Consider the following 18,897-nt stretch of genomic DNA (forward strand, 5'->3'; position numbering starts at 1 on the left):
ATTAAATATTTAAGATCTGGTACTGATTAAAATAGATAGTTTAACAAGAATGACAACATTCTGATTCATAAGTAGCGAAGCTTCTAAGTTATGGACGGACATCCGCATAAAATAACTAGAGCACTGCCATAGAAATAAACTTAAAAAGATAATTACGAAACCTTACGGACGGACAGATATAGTGAAATATAGAGTATTTACGCTACAAAAATTAAACGCTATCTGAAAGTTAAAATGTCAAAAATAATTTCCGAATTAATATGAAAGTTGAAATTACTTTCTATAAATGTTGAATTCCCACTTTTTTTTCTCAGCAGGGAAACTGAAATGTACTCATTCAAAATATTGAAAATATGAAAAAGTAACAGTACGTGTGTTTTTTTCTAATGTAAATAATCCTGCTAACCACTGAACCGTTTTGAATCATCTATGCTGTGAAGCTACTTATATGTCAATAGAAGAAGTATTCCTATTTTGGAGGAGGGAACCTACACCCTCCAAATTGTCAATATTAGAAAAAATAACTTCCCCCCCCCCCCTTTAAAATTTAAAGCATGGGGTTGACTCCTCACCCCCCCCCCCCTTTTTTTAAATGCGATGATAGATGAAAGAATCTATATAATATTACTTGAAAAGTTGAAATATAGACTCCCAGCTGGTAAAGCGATACCCCCTATCCCATTCTACTGGATGAACGAACTGACTAATAAATGAGGTCCATATTAGCAACGTAAATCGACGTCACATTTTCAATACATCAATTGATGAAAATAATGAATCCATCTCTTGAACCATTTATGTTTCATAATATTTGTCTGCAAAGCCACGCTTTTGTGTTAATATTAAAGTTTATAAAATCATGTTTGATGAATGTGAGAATCTGTTTAATGCTTGTGTGTGTCATGTGTTCATACATTTAAGTAAAAGAATAGAGGGGGCATGAGCTATATGTAAGTGGAGACCATTTCCTAATGTTTTATTGGGTCTTTTAAATTATAGCTAATAGCGTAGGAATATAAACACAACCGCGTCCTCACAAAAGAACAAAAAGTAATTTGCTAGCAAACAAAAAGGGCCTCCATCACAATGTACAGTTTGAAAATTATTTTGTTATTCTTTTTACAACAGAGGAAGAATGTCTGTAAAAAAATATTTCGCTAATCATAGGATTATTACAGTAGGAAAGATTATTTGTATATTTATCTAAGTGTATTAATATATATTGCATTTATAACTCTAAAACATAAAAAAGAAATAATTAATTTGCTGAAAAGATATTTTTTACTAGATATAACCATTTAATTTTGCAATTTTTCAAAGGTTTATTAACAGATATATCTTTAGTAAAGATGTATATACAGATAACTACCTCCCTCCTCCCTTTTTCAATGACATTTTTCATCTGCTAACAAATTGTTTTTTTGCTACTTGGCTGTGTTAATCTTCCCGTTGGTTGATTTTCAAAGACCAAACTGAGAGTTGGCACAAGGTCATTGCGATAGGGAAATACAGATATTTAACCCTTTCTCCCTCTAGTGTTTCACTCTAATAGTATAATAACTAAATCTATTAAATTTATTATCGAGTAGTTGATTAGTTTGTCCTGCGTATTATGGTATGCCTTGCTTTTTTTCATAAAAACTAATCTTTTAACTGTATTACATAAAGACTAGAGCGTGTGTAACCTTTAAAATAATTGCTAGTGCCACCTTTCCAATTTTCAATTTAGATTCATCAAATATTCATATATTAGGTCTTGCACAGTTACAGTCCAATAAATATCCTTAAAATCTATTTGTATGACATATAAACATTATCTCACGTGACTCTAAGCAACCTAAAGATATATTTTTTATTCTTTATATTATAAATCTTGTTTTTTTTTATTTTTCAAAAATAATGGATATAGAATATATGTGGATATTGTGCTAGGGGAAGGATTGTTGCCAATTAAGGTTGCTAACTTGTATATCACTTATTGGTCAGTTCGTTAATATTCAGGAGAATATCGTTATTTTAGCCAGCTACAAGTTTAGAATACATTATTAGAATACATGATAATCTGGTGTAAGATCAAAGTAAAAATAAATCCAATTCTACAATTAATGTCAATGTGATATTAACAAAACTTTTGTTATTATATAGATTATTTTACTTAATTCCTGAAGAAGCTGGCTGGCTATGACGATATGGTAAAGTTAATTCTATTACAAAATGTCAGCATATAGTATTGAAATATCCACAATTAGGAATAACACTGTGGTATAACTCTAATTTAAGTCAATTACAACATGTCATATTGAAATTTCCTCAATTAAAGAATAAGAGTGTGCTACAACTCTAAGTTAAGTCTATAATAATAGGACGTCATTTAATATTGAAATATCTACAATTAAGAAAAATACTGTGCTACAACTCTAAGTTAAGTCTATTACAATGTGTCAGCATATAATATTGAAATATCAACAATCAAGAATGCCACTGCGCTATAACTCTAACTTAAGTCTATTACAACATATCAGCATATAATATCAAAATTAAGAATGACATTGTGCTACAACTCTAAGTTAAGTCTATTGTAATGGGACGTCATATAATGGTAAAATGAAGAATGAAACTAGGCTACAGCTATATGTTAACTCTATTATAATGGGACGTAATGTAATGGTGAAATATCCACAATTATGGAAAATAAATCTCTTCTTAATACATTAGACAAACGTGTAATAGACTAAACGATCAAAATCATAGGAAAAACTCACTGAATAAGCTATTTCATTTGATAAAATAACATTGATTTGTTATGCAGATAATGAATTACGTATAGTTTTCTTTTTCGTTGACTTAAAAACTTTGGGGAATTTTGATTGGTTGATTCATTACGTTGAGTGTTCAAGCAAATCAACCACTGTTTTCAATCTATAGAAGGGGTAAAATTGTGTATCATCATTGAGGATTAAATCAATTTATCGACCATTGTCTTATCCCTTTAGATCCCTAGAGAAGGGAGAAGACTATACAAATGGTTGACTAATAGTTAACTCTCCTATCCACACCACCAAAAAAACCGTAGCAAATATGATTATAACATATTTGTGGGTAAATGTGGTCAATGATGAGTGAATTATTGCCGCATTTTTCTTAATTTTCTGTCCTCCGCGGCATTACCTCGCACCAGTCCACCACTTCCCCTCCCCCTTTGTTATGTGCCAGCTCATTGCACACAGTTTTAGCGGGAAACTTGTCATTTTGGCGGAAAAAGACATAAATTGCTGCAAAAAAAGTAATACAAAATTGTTAGAAACAAATAATAGCTTATTGTGACATTTTGCTAAAGATTTCTAAAAATTTAATCAAAACTACTAAAATTTTAAACTGACCTTTATAATTTTCAAGCCTTTTTATAGTTTTATTAAAGAAGACTTATTTCTTTATAAAAAGTTAGCCTAAAAGCTTCTGTATTGTTCAATGTCTATGCATTTAGTTTAAAAAACATTTTGAAATAAATTATAGTTCAACTTGATGAAATTAAATTGTTTATGTTTAATTGTGCCACCAATAAGTGTTATGGTTATTATAAATAAGTACTCTTGTATCTATGATGGGGTTAAGTATTATAAAAATATATTTTAGTTGATTACAGAAACTGTTTTAGTAGCGCAGCTACTCTTTACTTCACCTGTGCCCGTATGTCTGTCTTAATTTTTACCATACAGTCAACTATGCAAATTTTTTTTAAGCAATAGATAATCTTACTACAGTTCATATTTTTAAAAGTTTGCCAACCTTTTTTTGGCTTTTTTCAATCCAAACTATATACTTTTTGCTAATTTTTTATCTTTAGAATAAATATCTGTATCCTTTGGTATTGCTTAATGTTTCATAACAGTATAGTTATGGACGGGCTTAACAAGATTATACCATTTTGTGGATGCTTTTATTTTGATCCAAGATGTTACAATTATAACATCTTGTGATAAGGTATTTGTCTGTCCATTAATATCTCGCTTACCGCTGAACTGATTCAGTTTTCAATTTTGGGGAGCTTTACATGGGCTACCAAAGGAAAAATCAGTTTACAAAGTTTAGGAAGATTTATTTACAGTCCATTGCATTGGCCCATATGATATTGTTTTTTCCTATTTCTTGTTACATTTATAGCATCTTGTGATATGGATTGATAAGATCTTTTGTCTGTTCATTAAGATCTCGTAAACGAATTGAACTGATTGAGTTTTCAATTATAGGGATGCTTTACATTTGCTACCAAAGAAAAACTAGTTTTCAAAAGTTTATTAATTTACAGTACATTGACCCATATGTTATTGTTTTTAGTAGCGAAGCTACTCTATAATTCACAATGTCCGTCCGTCCGTCTGTCCGTCTGTCCGTCTGTCCGTCCGTCCGTCCGTAATTAATGAATTGGGGGAAACGTGATTTTCTCGGCTCCTATAAAAGATAGAGAGCTGAAATTTTTTGACAACATTCCCATCATTAAGGAGCACAATTAACTATAAAACATCAATGGCGGTCGGACTGCTTTTTAGCAGGTTTTAGGCTATTTTTTATATTTTCCAAATTTTCCCCATATCTTTGGTGTTTATGGTCCGATTTTCAAAAATTTTTCAGTTAAAGATATCAAAATTAAATTTCCCGTCATTTGAAGAAAACAACAATGACGGTCAGACTGCCTTTTTGCAGGTTTTTGGCTATTTTTATATTTTTTTACATTTTTCCCCATATCTTTGGTGTTTATGGTCCGATTTTCGAAATTTTTTCAGTTAAAGATATCAAAATTAAATTTCCTGTCATTTGAAGAAAACAACAATGACTGTCAGACTGCCTTTTTGCAGGTTTTTGGCTATTTTAGTATTTATCACATTTTTACCCACATCTTTGGTGTTTATAGTCCAATTTTCAAAAAATTTTCAGTTAAAGATATTGACATTAAATTTCTGGTGTTTTAAGAAAAGAAACAATGGCGGCCAAACTGCCTTTTAGCAGGTTTTTGGCTATTTTTATATGTTTGAAATATTTCCCCATATCTTTGGTATTTTTGGTCCAATTTTAAAACTTTTTTGCATTAACAGTTTCATTTTTTTCCCCCCATTGTTATGTGCATCTAGTATGTAATTTACTTTAACCGTCTTCATCATACAAAATAAAACAAGGTTTCATGTTTATTTTCTCCAATAAATCTATTCTTGATTTTAATAAATACACTTTAAATCTACTTCTACGTATTCCCATCCACAATTTTTTGTGCTTCGCTACTTATGGATGTTGTCATCCTTGTTTCCAATTCTTTCTTAGGATCAAGTCAAGCTGAAAGTGCCAATGGCAACAAGTAAAACAGAGCGTGCCAATATTCCCCCTAGTCAAGTAGAGTATGCCAATATTCCCCCAAGTCAAGTAGCGTGTGCCAATATTTCATCAAGTAAAGCATAGTATGCCAATAGTTTATCAAACAAAGCAGCATGACAAAAAAAATATAAAAAAAGATGAATTGAACATATTTTCCGATTTATTTACCAAAAGACACAATTTTATACATAAATAACAAAATAAATTAAACTTTTAATATCATATTTTACATTTATAATACGTTTAAGTTAGTTTGTCTGTGGGTTTAAGCTTTTTTGCTTCGCTTTCATGGATGTTGTCATCCTTGTTATTGATATAAATATATGTATGTCTTAAAAGGGGTCGGAGATGAGAATTATTAAGAGATTAGGGGATTAATGTTTTCCGTAACTGAATGGTTAAAAAAGGCCGAAAAAATTATGGATAAGGAAATGGAAATTTAGAAATTGTTTTATATAACATATTGGAATTTATTACAAAGGATTATATTAAACAGAAACAAGAATGATAATATTTATAGAAGTTCTGTCTAAAGTCAAATAACAACATGTAATATTGTCATATTTAAAGGTATAAAATCGAAAGTACATTTATTTAACATACGAAAATTGGCTGTGGGGGAAAAAGTTTAAAATGATAGACTGCCCGATTAGAAAAAGTTAACTATAGAGTAGCTTCGCTACTTGTATGATCATGACTCAGGATTTAAGAATATTCATTTAAGTCTAATATTTATTATATAGGTTGTCATCTAATTCAACCTACAAATTTACTACTTTATGTACGCATAATATATAAAATAGCAGTTGCGTCCCTAGCATCTAGGAGCTCTCTATTCCAAGTAGTAGAAAAGTTACGAAAATTAGCCTAAAACCATTAAAATTTCAAAATAAAAGATCTCACTAATCGATGGACTGTTATGATTCTTCTTTCAATGAAGCTTCTTATTGGTCCTTCAAAATACCATGATTTTGTTACATAGTTTTTCTTTTTAAAACTTAAATGTAAAGGAGATTTTCAGCTCTCTCCTTCCCTCAAATGCCCCTAGAGATATCGAGAGTGGGGCAGGGGTGAAGCCGCTAGTATATATACATAAATTATTTCAAAATTCTAGGAAAAGCATATCTTGATAAGTAAAGCAGAGTATGCCAATATTCCCCCTAGTAAAGCAGAGCATGCCAATATTCCCCCTAGTCAAGTAGAGTATGCCAATATTCCCCCAAGTCAAGTACCGTGTGCCAAAACAGGCTATTGGCATACTCAGCTTGACTTGATCCCTTTCTTATTTTTTGGTTGGGGATATTTGTTCCAAGTGTATGTGTGATCTAAACAATACACATTAATTATTCTGCCTGATCAAACAATTTATTTACAAGTCGACAACTTTTTATCTTACAATTGAGATAAATAGATTGCATCAAAAAATAAAAGCGTTTAGAAATTTTTTTTTATCTGTTAAAGTGGTAAAAACTAACATTTTCTTTCTTTAAATCAAGGATGACTCATGAATAATTGGTTTATCAGAGTTTAAGATTTTTTTTTACTCCTGAAGGGCATATACAGTATACATCCCCCCCCCCCCCCACCCCTGAATTTCGTCAGAGGGTAATTTATACCTCCCTTAAACATGAAACCATAGAGAAAATATTAAAAGAGAGAAATCGAGGTATTCGGAGGACTAAAATAAGCAGTGGGCCTAGAGGCCTATATTGACCAATATTGTTATTCCACCACTTTTCAAAATGGGAATATTTTAAAATTAGATGCAATTTCAAGACAATTATAGTTGTTGTTTGAAGCATACATCTGTTTTTTATAGGATGATATAGAAATATTTTGAATTATTATCCATTCTGATGAAACCTGGTGAAAGAATATAAAATTATGATTATAAATTTCTCTTAACTTTGCTACTGACTTTAATCATGACACACATTATTAGTTTATAAGATTTATATTGCAGTCTATCTAACTTTTATTTCTTAATAAATAAAAGTTTTTACAAATTAAGATAAACATTTAAGTGTAAATTATAATAATCAGTTTTTTGGTGCAGTCTAGCTTTGGATATAGAACTAGAATATCGAAGCATTCATCTATTTTTTTTTTGTCAGTATTTTTCTTGTTTTGGATTTTTGTCACTAAAGGGCCAAACCCTGAGGGCTAAATAACATCACTTGAAAATGTTAAAAATATTATTGTCTTAGAAAAAATGAAGATAGCATTACAGATTATTCACTATTTTAGATTATTCAGTTTTGAAATTTTTTATTTGATAATTAGCCTTAGTTTTCAAGTATGTCTTTGAAGTAGACAACTAGCAAAACTGGTGGCTTAGAGCTGAAATATTATTTTTTTTAGTAAACATTTAATAGTTTTATTATGTTAATTAGATTTAAATATTACATTTAGGCTAATTTGAAAAAAAAAAAATTTTCAATCATAAAAGGCGAATCCTCCCATTTTTAAACTAGGCGTAACATACTTTTCTGCCAAACCAAAACCACAACTGGCTATTTGCTTTTTAATATTCTAAATCAATCTGTATTTTAGTTATTTTCCTTATGTTTTTTTTTAAACCAATAAATTATAGAATAATAATAAAATATATTATATTTTTTTTTATATATAGTATAGGTTATGATTAAAATGCAAAAAGCTGCTAGTGGTTTCACTTCGTAGCAGACGGATTATTTTAATACTTCCCCCAAAAATTGTTACAATGAAAAAGGGGTGAGTGTTTATCCTCTCATCCTTTTTCCTTATGCACGTAACTAATTAGAAATACAAAGTTTTAAGATTTAAAGTATAATTTGCATCAATATTTAATAAAGAGGTATTAAACTGAAAAATTCTACCATATGAAAAAACTGTTTCTGATTATTCTAAATGCGTAGCTCTAAAATTCTGCAATATATGACACATGTTAACTTATTCAATCAAAAAACACAACCAAATATTCTATATTTTTCTGTTTTATCATCTTAGTATTTGCTTCGCCCCTAGCCTCTATCGCAGGGCGTGGAAGGTCAGGAAAGCAGCCTGAACCGCTTCAAGAAATTTTTGAGTTACTTGAAAAGTACAGCCAATCGGCATTTCAGAGATCTTTAGCTTCAGAAAAAAAACCTTACTGCTTTTATAGGATAACTCAGTAATGGAAACCCAAGAAACCGAATTTACTTTTTTTAAACATGCATTTACTTAAGCCTTTAGGGGTATGAACTTAGTTTCATATTTACCCTTGCCTTACCTCCTTAAGCCCAGCGGGAGCTTAAAAACCCTTTTTAAATATTGGACATCACCTTAGGTGTTTCCTTGGAATTCCATATTCTTTTTAAGTAGCGACTCCCCTGCCCACTACCTTTACACCATCGGGGCTCAAAATCCCCCTGAAAATCAACCTAACCCTTTGGACTTTAGGTAGGTTTAGCTACTTTTTCCGTTTAAAACTAAAATTAAAAGTAAAGGGCCCACTTCTCCCGTACCCTTAAGTATATCTAAAGAGCTATCGGGGCGTAGCCGCTATAGTATAAGGATAATAAGGAGAAATATTAGATTCCTGGTCACAAAAAAATTCATTTTTAATCCCTAAAAGTCTTTTTACAATAGGGTATGTTAAAGTACAAACGCGTAGATCTAAAGAAACAAATAAAAAAGTCAATACTCAATTGTTTTCACGAAAGACGTAATTTTACAAAAGTACACCGATAAAAATTCTTCTGTCAATCTTTGGTGCCTTTTTTATATAAAGCTTTAATAAAATATAGATAAACCATCCCAAGTCCATCTCTTTTTTAGGGGTTTCTTATCCAACTTCTCCTATCATCCTTCCCTTTTAGATGTATCTTTCCATCCCAACCCTTACTAGTTCAAAAAGCCTAGAACCTTCCCGGGACCGACGTGTAAAACTTCCCTTATAATTGTGAAACGATCGTTTATGAGATCTTAGCGAACATACAGACAGTTTCTTTTTCGTTTAGTATATGGACTATCAAAATCAGATGCCAGTACAAGTTTTCAAGTTTTACTGATAAACAAACTTTTGAAGGTTTTTATATGCCTAGGTGTATTTGTCCAGGCTATTTAAAAATCTGCTCATATACATAATGTTTCACTAACTTTATCATAAATTTAAAAAATCGGCACTCAAGCCATAATAATCTCAGCTTAAAAACAACACATTTCTATAGAACAAAAGTTTGATTAAAATCAACAAAAATCGTTTTTTGTTTATTTGTAAAATGTCGTGTATTTTAAAAAGCAAAACTTTTCATATCATTATCGTGCCCATTCGTGACTTACATCTCTGATGGTAAGTCTTATATTGAAGGAATCTTTCAATCTATTCTAAATCTGAAAATTCCTAATTTCTATTCTAGGATGTGTCACTTTTTATAATATAACAATACTAGCGGTTGCGCTCCTAAAGGCCTCTCTGGGCACTTGAGTGAATATGAAAGCGTAGAAGTCGTATCTCCACATTTAATTTTATTTTCTTAAGTAAATATTTAAAGGGGGATGAAAGAAAGGTGGAGGTACTCTCTTAAAATAGTTATAAACCTTCCCCGTATCTATGAAAAGCTTTATTGTTGAGGAGAACCATGTTGGTTCAGCGGTTAGCAAGATCCTTCAGTATGCATAGACAGACAACCTCATGTCACTTTTACATAAGGAGTTTGAGCTACCTTGATTTTATAAATGACAATTTCTAGAACAATAAGACACAATGTTTTATTTTATATTTTTTGTGTGTTTAATGATTTATTCATCTAATGGAAAAATCATACAGATTGAAATAATAAAAAATACGTTAAAAATATAATATGTTCCTTTTAATAAGACACAATTTAATAAGAACAAGCAGAGTGCCAAATCAAACTGCAGTCAAATTAACTATTCAACCAATAAAAACTTTTATCCTTATTTTACTCTTTGTCAGTTTTGTTGAGCTTCGCTTTATTGGTAATTGTAATACTAGTTTATCTTTAAACTATAACGTAATTTTTGTGGCCAACTTTCATTGCATTTTTTATTTCAAAATTTTATCTTCAACTTAAAATAATCCATTACTAGGAAAGTACAAACGAATATTGTTTTTATAGGTAATAACGTTAATCTGTAACTCAATCCTTTTATGTTTAGTATGTCAAAATCAGTTGCGTGCACAGCAATTTAACAGGGAGTGTAAAACCATCTGACAAAAGGGGAAGGTAGACATCCCCAATTTTAAATTTAACATTCCCCTACCGCAAGCCACAGGTAAATATATTTTAAAAATAGTTTTCTTTCCATCTTACCTTTTTGTGTTTGTTTGTAAGTTCATAAATATCTCAAGTAACTAAAAGTTACTTTAGATATCAAGATTATCTGTAATTGTCCTCTCCCTTCAATAAATAACTACACCCAAAGACAATAACCTAATGGTCTTTCAGATATAACCTCTTTCTTTTTCCCTATATATACATCTATCCTGGACAGGAATAGGTGTAATGTACAACAATGGATATATTGTTTACTTGTATACTTAATCCTTATAATAAAGTAACAGGATATGTGTTTGTCTGTTTGTTTGTAATTAAGGATACCGCAAACCGCTGAACCGATCGAGTTCTCCTTAACAGAAATTAATCTTATACGGTAGATATTTATCAAAGTTATAATTGACTCAATAGCTTACTTTTCTTGAGAATTCCTATCCCTAATTTGTTATATCCTCGATAAATGGCCCCCTACTTCCTTACAATTGGTTGGCCCTATCTTTATAGATGTTCTAAAAAAACTGCGAATAAAATATTTTCTGTAAGAAGTGCTGCAAAAATACGATAAAACTTTTCACATAATGAATAATTATTTTAAAATGTGGCAACCTTTATTAAGTATTAACGTTAGTTAAACTTTTATGGCTGTTTATATAAGCTTTCTACCCGCGACCGTGCCTCAACACGTAGCGCATCTGCTCGTCGTCGGGAAGGTGATAGGTTCGAATCTCGGTCCGACACCGCGTCATTACTAAAGACATTAAAAATGGTTCCTACTGCTTCTATGTCATGTGCGCGACATAGATAGTTAGAGAAGGGGGAATGCCTTTGTCAAAAACAGGCGCAACTCACTACCATGCACAGTTAGGACTTCTCAGACAAACAAATGGAAACAAATCAAAGTGTTATCGAAGTATATTGAATTTTTAGCCCTTTACTGTTTTCTGGAAACACCTAATAGTGTCCCGAGAGTCATATACTTCCTTATAGATCTTTATTTGCATCTACATATATAATATTATATCTATCTATCTATTAAAACTGCATGTTTACTGTTTATAAATGTGTTTCTATCCAAGGAAGACGTCCCGTCATTTTTGTGATTGGGGGGGGGGGGGGGTGGCATCAATTCCATTATCGCAACCACCCCCCAACTGACGTCCTTGTACTTATGTATCTATCTTAAATTTTCTAAAATTCTAAAAGTTCTAACTATCTCTTTCTATCCATCTACCTATTCAAAAAGACATATACTTTATTAAGTTCTAGATGACATTGTTTCTTTTTATTTTTTTCTTACTCTCTAAAACTATCTATCTATCTATATATATAATAAATAGTGTCCCAGAAGACATATATTTCTCGCATATATCTTTATTTAGATCTAGAAATTATTCTTGTCCACAATTTAGGGTGTATTACATCACATGATAGGCTTGTTACAGAATTTATCAAGCATAAAGAATTGTTTTGTTTTTTTTTAATTTCAAACTATGCATGGCAATAAATTTATAAGTAAGTAAGCCAATTTGTTCTTTTAAAGATTAACAGTTTTGTAATTTAAATAGAGAAGCTACTTTAAAACTACAGTATGTGCGTCTATCAATCCGATTATACACGTAAAAATTACTAGGTTCCTTGTTTTTTGATTAAAAAAATTTATAAACCAAATTCTAACCATAGGCAAAATATTATTCTCTGATTGGTTGAATTGAAAATACCTTTAAATGCCGGATTTTTCTCTTCAAAAATGATGAAAAATAGTTATTGGTATAGACCTAATTTTCTTTGTTTAATGCTTTTCAAATATCTGTGAAAACCCTAGCCCAAACTGCTTACATACAATACATAAAGATTGTCCGTACATGGTTATTTTTTTTACATGTTTATTTATTGTGGTTTGGGGTGGGGGAATTCTTTATTACATTTGAACCCAGGGATTTAAAGGGATAAGACAATGGCCGATAAATTAATGTTCATCCTCATTGATGATACACAAAACTTCTCCTTCTGCAGATTAAAATTAATGGTTGCAAAGTTTGAACACTCAACTTAATGAATCAACCAATTAAAATTAACTAGAGTTATCAAAGTTGTCTAGCAAACGAATAAGAAAACATTATTATAAAACTACGGGGACTAGTGTAATAAACTGCCCATTGTCCCCTCTCTCTCTCTGTCTTTAGTACCAAGGGAACTGAGGAATGGTAAAGTTAGTATATAATCCTTGTAATAAAGTAACATGATTTGTGTGTGTCTGTATCTAATCGCTGGACTGTTATGGCGAATCTTTACAATGTAGCCTCTCATAGGTCCTGGGAAGGTTTATAACAATTTCGGGGTAGGGTAAGTGAAATCACAAAAGAAATTCTAAAAAAATGTAGATGCCTCTAGGAGGGTATCCGCAAGGGATAAATAAGCAAATACAACTAAACAAGATAATTACTAATCATTTTTATTTTTCCTCTTTTTTGACTAAATAATTTTTCTCTGGTCAGATTTTTTACATTTATTGTATTGAATTGAATCTCCCTATAGATTTCAAGCTTAGTTTGAAGATTCGCGATTATTCAAATCACTACTACTTATTATTGTAAATGGGGTATTCCTGTCCAGTTTTTTGTTTAGGAATGAATATTTCTTACCCGAGGGAATAAATGATGGACCGATATGTCATCCTTAGTATAAAGATCTAATTAGTTTTAGAAATTTCCATAATTGTTTTGTTAATTAAAACAAGATAAAAGTTTAAACGGAATAATTTACTAATAATGAAAAATGTGCTGTTAAAATAAAAAAATAAAAAAACCTTTTTTTATCACCTGTCTAAAACTGTAGCTTAGGACCCTAACCTCAAAAGGGACATGACTCACATCCCTCCCCTCATTTTTTCCCTGGGCCATAACTCCCATGTAGGTTGACATGTCCAACCAACATTTAGACAAAACCTGCCTTAGACCAATATTAAACTTTCATACAAATTGTGGAATATTTGATTCAACCGTTTAGGAGAACAGAACGAACATTGGGCAGTGTTACAGGTGCTTTTTTTAAAGAAAAGTCAAAAGGATAACAGAAAAAAAGGAGAATAGAGATGATTTGTTTTAGGAAGTGAAATAAATGTGGGTGTTTTCTCAATTACGCTTATTTATAAAATGTTTTATCATCGTGCTTTTTTAACGATGTTAAATAAAGGTGATCATTGTTTTGTCGGGTGGGGGGGGGGGGGGGGGGAATTTGGAGTTTCCAAAATTTGAAAAATTGAAAAAAAAGAGGATAACGCCAATTATTTTAATCTTAATAATTGTTATGTTTTATTACATCATCATTTATTTACATCAAACACGTCCTCCATTTTTCTTTTTCTCATAGATTTTGCCTTATAAGCTACTTTTGGACATAATTGTGATTGTTATATCCTTATAATAAAGTAACAGGATGTTTGTGTGTTTGTCTGTGTGCATGTTTGTACCGAAGGATCTCGCTAACCGCTGAACCGATCGGGTTCTCCTTAACAGGGTAGCTTCTCATAGGTCCCGGGAAGGTTTATAACTATTTTCTTGGGGGGTGGGACACCCCCAACCCCCCCAAAAAAGGAAAAATCCCCCCCCCAAAAAAAAATTTTTAAAATTTTTTTTAACTAAAATTAAAAATGAGGGAAGGGGGGGGTAGGGCACCCTCTCAAAAAAAAAAAAAAATTTCGCCCCCCCCCCCTCTAAAAACCAAACCTTGCTTAAAGCTCTGCATAATTATATGGTCATACGTCCTTTAGACAAATAATCCTTTGATTGCATGGCCTTTGTCTAAGAAATACTATTTGTGCATGGTAATGAGTTGCGCCACTTTTGGGATAAGGGTTTCTAGCTATTTATGACATTTAGGAATCATTTTTAACGTCTTTAGTTATGACACGCAGTCGGGCCGAGATTCGATCCTGTCACCTTTCCGACAAGAAGCGAATGCGCTACATGTTACGCCATTCGCGGGTTGAAATGAACACTTAGCTGGCGCAATTAAGATGTATATCTTTTGACACTGAACAGATGCACACTTCTAATAACAATCAGATAACCTCAAATAGGCTTCTGCAGAATATTTGAAGATTCATTAATTGGCATTGTCACAATGAAAGATGATAAAAAATGATCATACATGAAGCTTTTGATTTCTATATTTTTTTTATCCTACATTACAAAGTATTTATTTATTTTGTCTAAGACTAAAAATCTCGGGAAAGGCTGTTTTAAAATGGTCGCACAATTGAGTAACTTTTAATGTCTTGATGGTTTTAGGATATTTTCCTCAACCCTTCCCCCTTTACCCCCACCCTCTCCTAGAGGCAAGAGGTGAAGCAAGTAATTCCTTTTAAAACAAGTGTTATGATTTGCTCGATTTTTTTTACATTCCATTCACCAACCAACACAAAAATCTAAAAAAAGCTTTAAAATGATTATTACCTCTTTATTTGACATTTATGAACATTTCTACATACTTGTTATTGAAATTTATTATTTTCGACCTAACCCTAGTACTACTGTCAAAATTCCCAAATTTAACATACCGAAAATGTACTTAAAAGAAAAGATAAATTTCAAATGTTTTACATTTTTAACATAAAGATCTTTGTCCTTTGACAAATTACTTTCTTTATTATATCATTAATTATGTTTTAGAAGCGAATAAATGTATGAATGAACATCAAGTGTATAATTTACTTTGTCCGTCAGTCTGTCGGTCATGCATAAAAGACATGATATTTTCATTAATATTACAGAAAGGTTTCGTGAAATCTAAGAATTATTGCATATTTATCAACTGAACATCTTCTCTATAAATAATTCATTTTGTATGTTTGTCCTTCAATTAATTTTTTGCTTGTTATGGATGTTGTCATCCTTATTTTACAAATATTTCAAATTTTATTTCTTAGTTTGAAATCAAAATAATAATAATAAAAAAACATTTCAAATATGTTTTTATTTATTTATTTGTAATAATTATAGATATAATTAAAAACAAAAATTAGAAAATTGCATCAAATCTTAAAACAGATTTTTAAATTATTATGATAATCATATTTGAAAGAGTATAACGTGAGGCGAAACTTCTCTATTATAGGGGTCGGTCCGTACATCAGTAATGATAGCTCATACCGTTAATTTAAGCACGTTAGAATGGATGATTTTTATGTTATGTGTTATAACTTTTAATATGGATTCCTAGGATCTTTAGGCACAATATTATACGTAGGGCATCTCTATAAATAAGTAGTAAAAGTCGTAAAAGTAAGTATATCTCCATTTATTAAGTAATTTTGAAATTAACGTGTTTAGCTTTGCTTTTATGAATGTTATCTTCCTTGTTATTTAAAATCTATATCTTAGGTCATAATTTTCCAGTATGGCTTCAAAACCTATCAATATCCGCTGGATTAGAACCAGTTCTCAGCCATACTAAAAAATTATGTATAGCATCGTATTGCAGACAATTTTCTACGAATATCAAAATAAAAATTATGAAATTAATACCATTTTTGTTAACAAAACTGGTTTCAATTTTTCATATTAATGTCCGAAGAAAGCTGTCTATAATACGATGCGATAAATAACTATTATTGAAGAATTGTGTTGATTTGTTTAACGTCCATATCTTCTTCTTGAATACCTCCATCCATAATTTCTTCTTGAATAATTGCTTTGCCTTGCTCCTGGTCTGTTTCTGGAATTAAATAAATTAACAAGGATGATAACATCCATAGGTAGTAAAACACAAAAATTGTAGATCTAAGGGATCTCTAAGAGATAAGAAAATAGTCAATAAATTGATGAACCTCCCAAATGATGATATACATAATTACGTCATACAATACAAATGAGTATGACCAATGATAGGCCAGTATACATTTTACCATTGGATAATTATAATGTATACTGGCCTATCATTAGTCATTCATATTGTATGGTGTCAATTTTACTAGGTTTTACCTTTGGTACCTGGCTCTAAAAAGCGCGCCATTAAAACGTACATGAGAATCAGCTGTTGCAAGATAATCAGCTGTTTAGGTGTTACCTTTGGTACTTGGCTCTAAAAAGCGCGCCATTAAAATGTACGAGTAACCAAAGAGAGTCAGCTGTTGCAAGAGAATCAGATGTTGCAAGGGAATCAGCTGCTTAGGTTTTACCTTTGGTACTTGGCTCTAAAAAGCGCGCCATTAAAATGTACCAGAGAATCAGCTGTTGAGATCATCAGACACAGCAGAGAGAGAAGGAAGGTGACCACAGACAATTTCATCTGAAAAAGTATCCTTATAATGAAGTAACAGGATGTTTGTACCGAGAGATCTCGCTAAACGCTGAACCGATATGGTTCTCCTAGGTCCTAGGAAGGTTTATGATTATTTTGGGGGAGGTTACAACTTTTTTTCTTTTTCTTTTAATTATCTAAAATAAAATAAAAATAGGTTATCGAATTCAACTCTCCCCCCCTTCTCAAGTGCCCCTAGAGGCCTCTAGGGGGCGTATCCACTAGTTCCATATATATAAGAGTACCAGGATGGCTATATGTCTGTAGCTTAGAATCTTGCTTATCGTTGAACCGATATGGTTCTCCGTTCTAGGGTAGCTACCCATAGGTCCTAGGAAGGTTTATATCAATTTTGGGGGAGGGTACCAGCACCCTCCAAAGAGAAATTGCCAGAAACGAAAAAAAAATTTTGAACAAAGGTTGATACTATGTCTATGTACTGTAGATCAGTATTTGTGTACTTATGTACCCTCTAACTAACGCCAGTTCTAAATATATGATATTAAAAATTAATTAAAATATTAAGTTTACCTTTTGCTGGATGTTACTTCTTTTAATATATCTTTTCAACTGAATAAAAAAAACTGTAAACCATAAGAAATTAACATTTATTGTATTTTACAAAATATCTAAGCCCCGCCTATTTTTTCTATGACGATGCTACCCTGTATATAAGGTCTTTCTGCCCGATTGTCCCAATAACAACATTTCTTAACAGGAACCTGTTTTCTTGACATATTTTTGTGCCTATTCCCCTAACTAAACGACTTTTTAAAGCATGTTCATAATTATTTTAAAGTAGTAAGATGTTCATGTGTCTTTAGCTCAAGGTCTCGTTAACTGCTGAACTGATTTGGTTCTCCTTTACAGTAAAGCTTCTTTTAGGTCCAGAGAATGACTATTGGCTATTTTGGAAATGGGTATAGTAATTAACCCTCCCAAGAAATATCAGCCTAAGGTAAAATCTCTTAAAAATATAAAACTAAAGCTGAAATCTTATACCCATTATTTCTTTCAAATGTTAAATCTTTAAAAAAAAAACTAATTTAATTCTCCTTTTCTTCTAATACTTTATTAGATGAGTGGCGTCTTCGCCCCTAGAGGCATTTGAGGAACAGACAGACAGTGAAACATACTAGTGTTTCATTATTGTAAGGACATTGTTGTTGTTGCGCTACTCATAGGCAGTATCGTCCTTGTTTTACACATGTGTTTGGGTAGGAGGGGTAACAAAGGGCGGAGTTTGAAATACAATTTGGATGTTCAATCATGAGTTGATAGAAAATAGGAATAAGTAAAAAGTTTAACCTTTAATGAGTATTTATCGCATCGTTTTATAGACAGCTTTCAGTGGATATTAAAATAAAAAATCATAAGATTAAACCAGTTTTGATTGTTGGCCGGACCGGTATTAATTATGATTTCAATTAATACTGGAATAGTTATTTCTCGCATCGTATTATAAACGGCTTTCCGCGGATATAGAATGTACAATTATGAGATTAAAACTAGTTTTTTTAGCCCCGAGGTGACGAAGTCACCGGCTAAAAATACTAGTTTTAATCTTATGATTGTACATTTCTATATTCGTAGAAAGCTGGATATAATACGATGCTAGACATAGTTTTTTCGTATGGATGAGAACCGGTTTCTATCCACCGGATTTGAATGAATACGAGAAAAGATTATACAAAGGACCGATTTTAAAAACTTATATTTTTATTATGGTTAAAACTAGTAAATTAGAAAGCTTGATTTTGTATCATTAAAAATCAAAATTATAATGATGTGAAATAAATTTAAATATCTTTTTACCCTAGACCTAAAGTATTGTATACTGTGAGACATGGGGCTCACACAGGGATTTAAGGGATAAGAGAACGGACGATAAATTAATGATGATACACACATTTACAACTTCTGTAGATTACAATTAGTGGTTGAAACGTTTGGATACTCAACTTAATGAACC

The 18,897-nt window shown here is 31.4% G+C and overlaps 1 long non-coding RNA gene across 1 annotated transcript; it reads right to left on the bottom strand.

Annotated features, from left to right (window-relative positions):
* Window positions 1-15,658: 15,658 nt before the first annotated feature.
* Window positions 15,659-17,478, bottom strand: LOC145315307 (uncharacterized). Its single transcript, XR_013878024.1, has 3 exons — window positions 17,457-17,478; window positions 16,804-16,913; window positions 15,659-16,340 (listed from the first exon to the last, which is right to left on the bottom strand). It is a non-coding gene; the product is annotated as an uncharacterized LOC145315307 (long non-coding RNA).
* Between the last annotated feature and the right edge of the window lie 1,419 nt (window positions 17,479-18,897).

This window comes from Acartia tonsa, chromosome 3 (assembly GCF_053477335.1).
Source record: "Acartia tonsa isolate MP-2025a chromosome 3, ASM5347733v1, whole genome shotgun sequence".
Taxonomy (NCBI): domain Eukaryota; kingdom Metazoa; phylum Arthropoda; class Copepoda; order Calanoida; family Acartiidae; genus Acartia; species Acartia tonsa.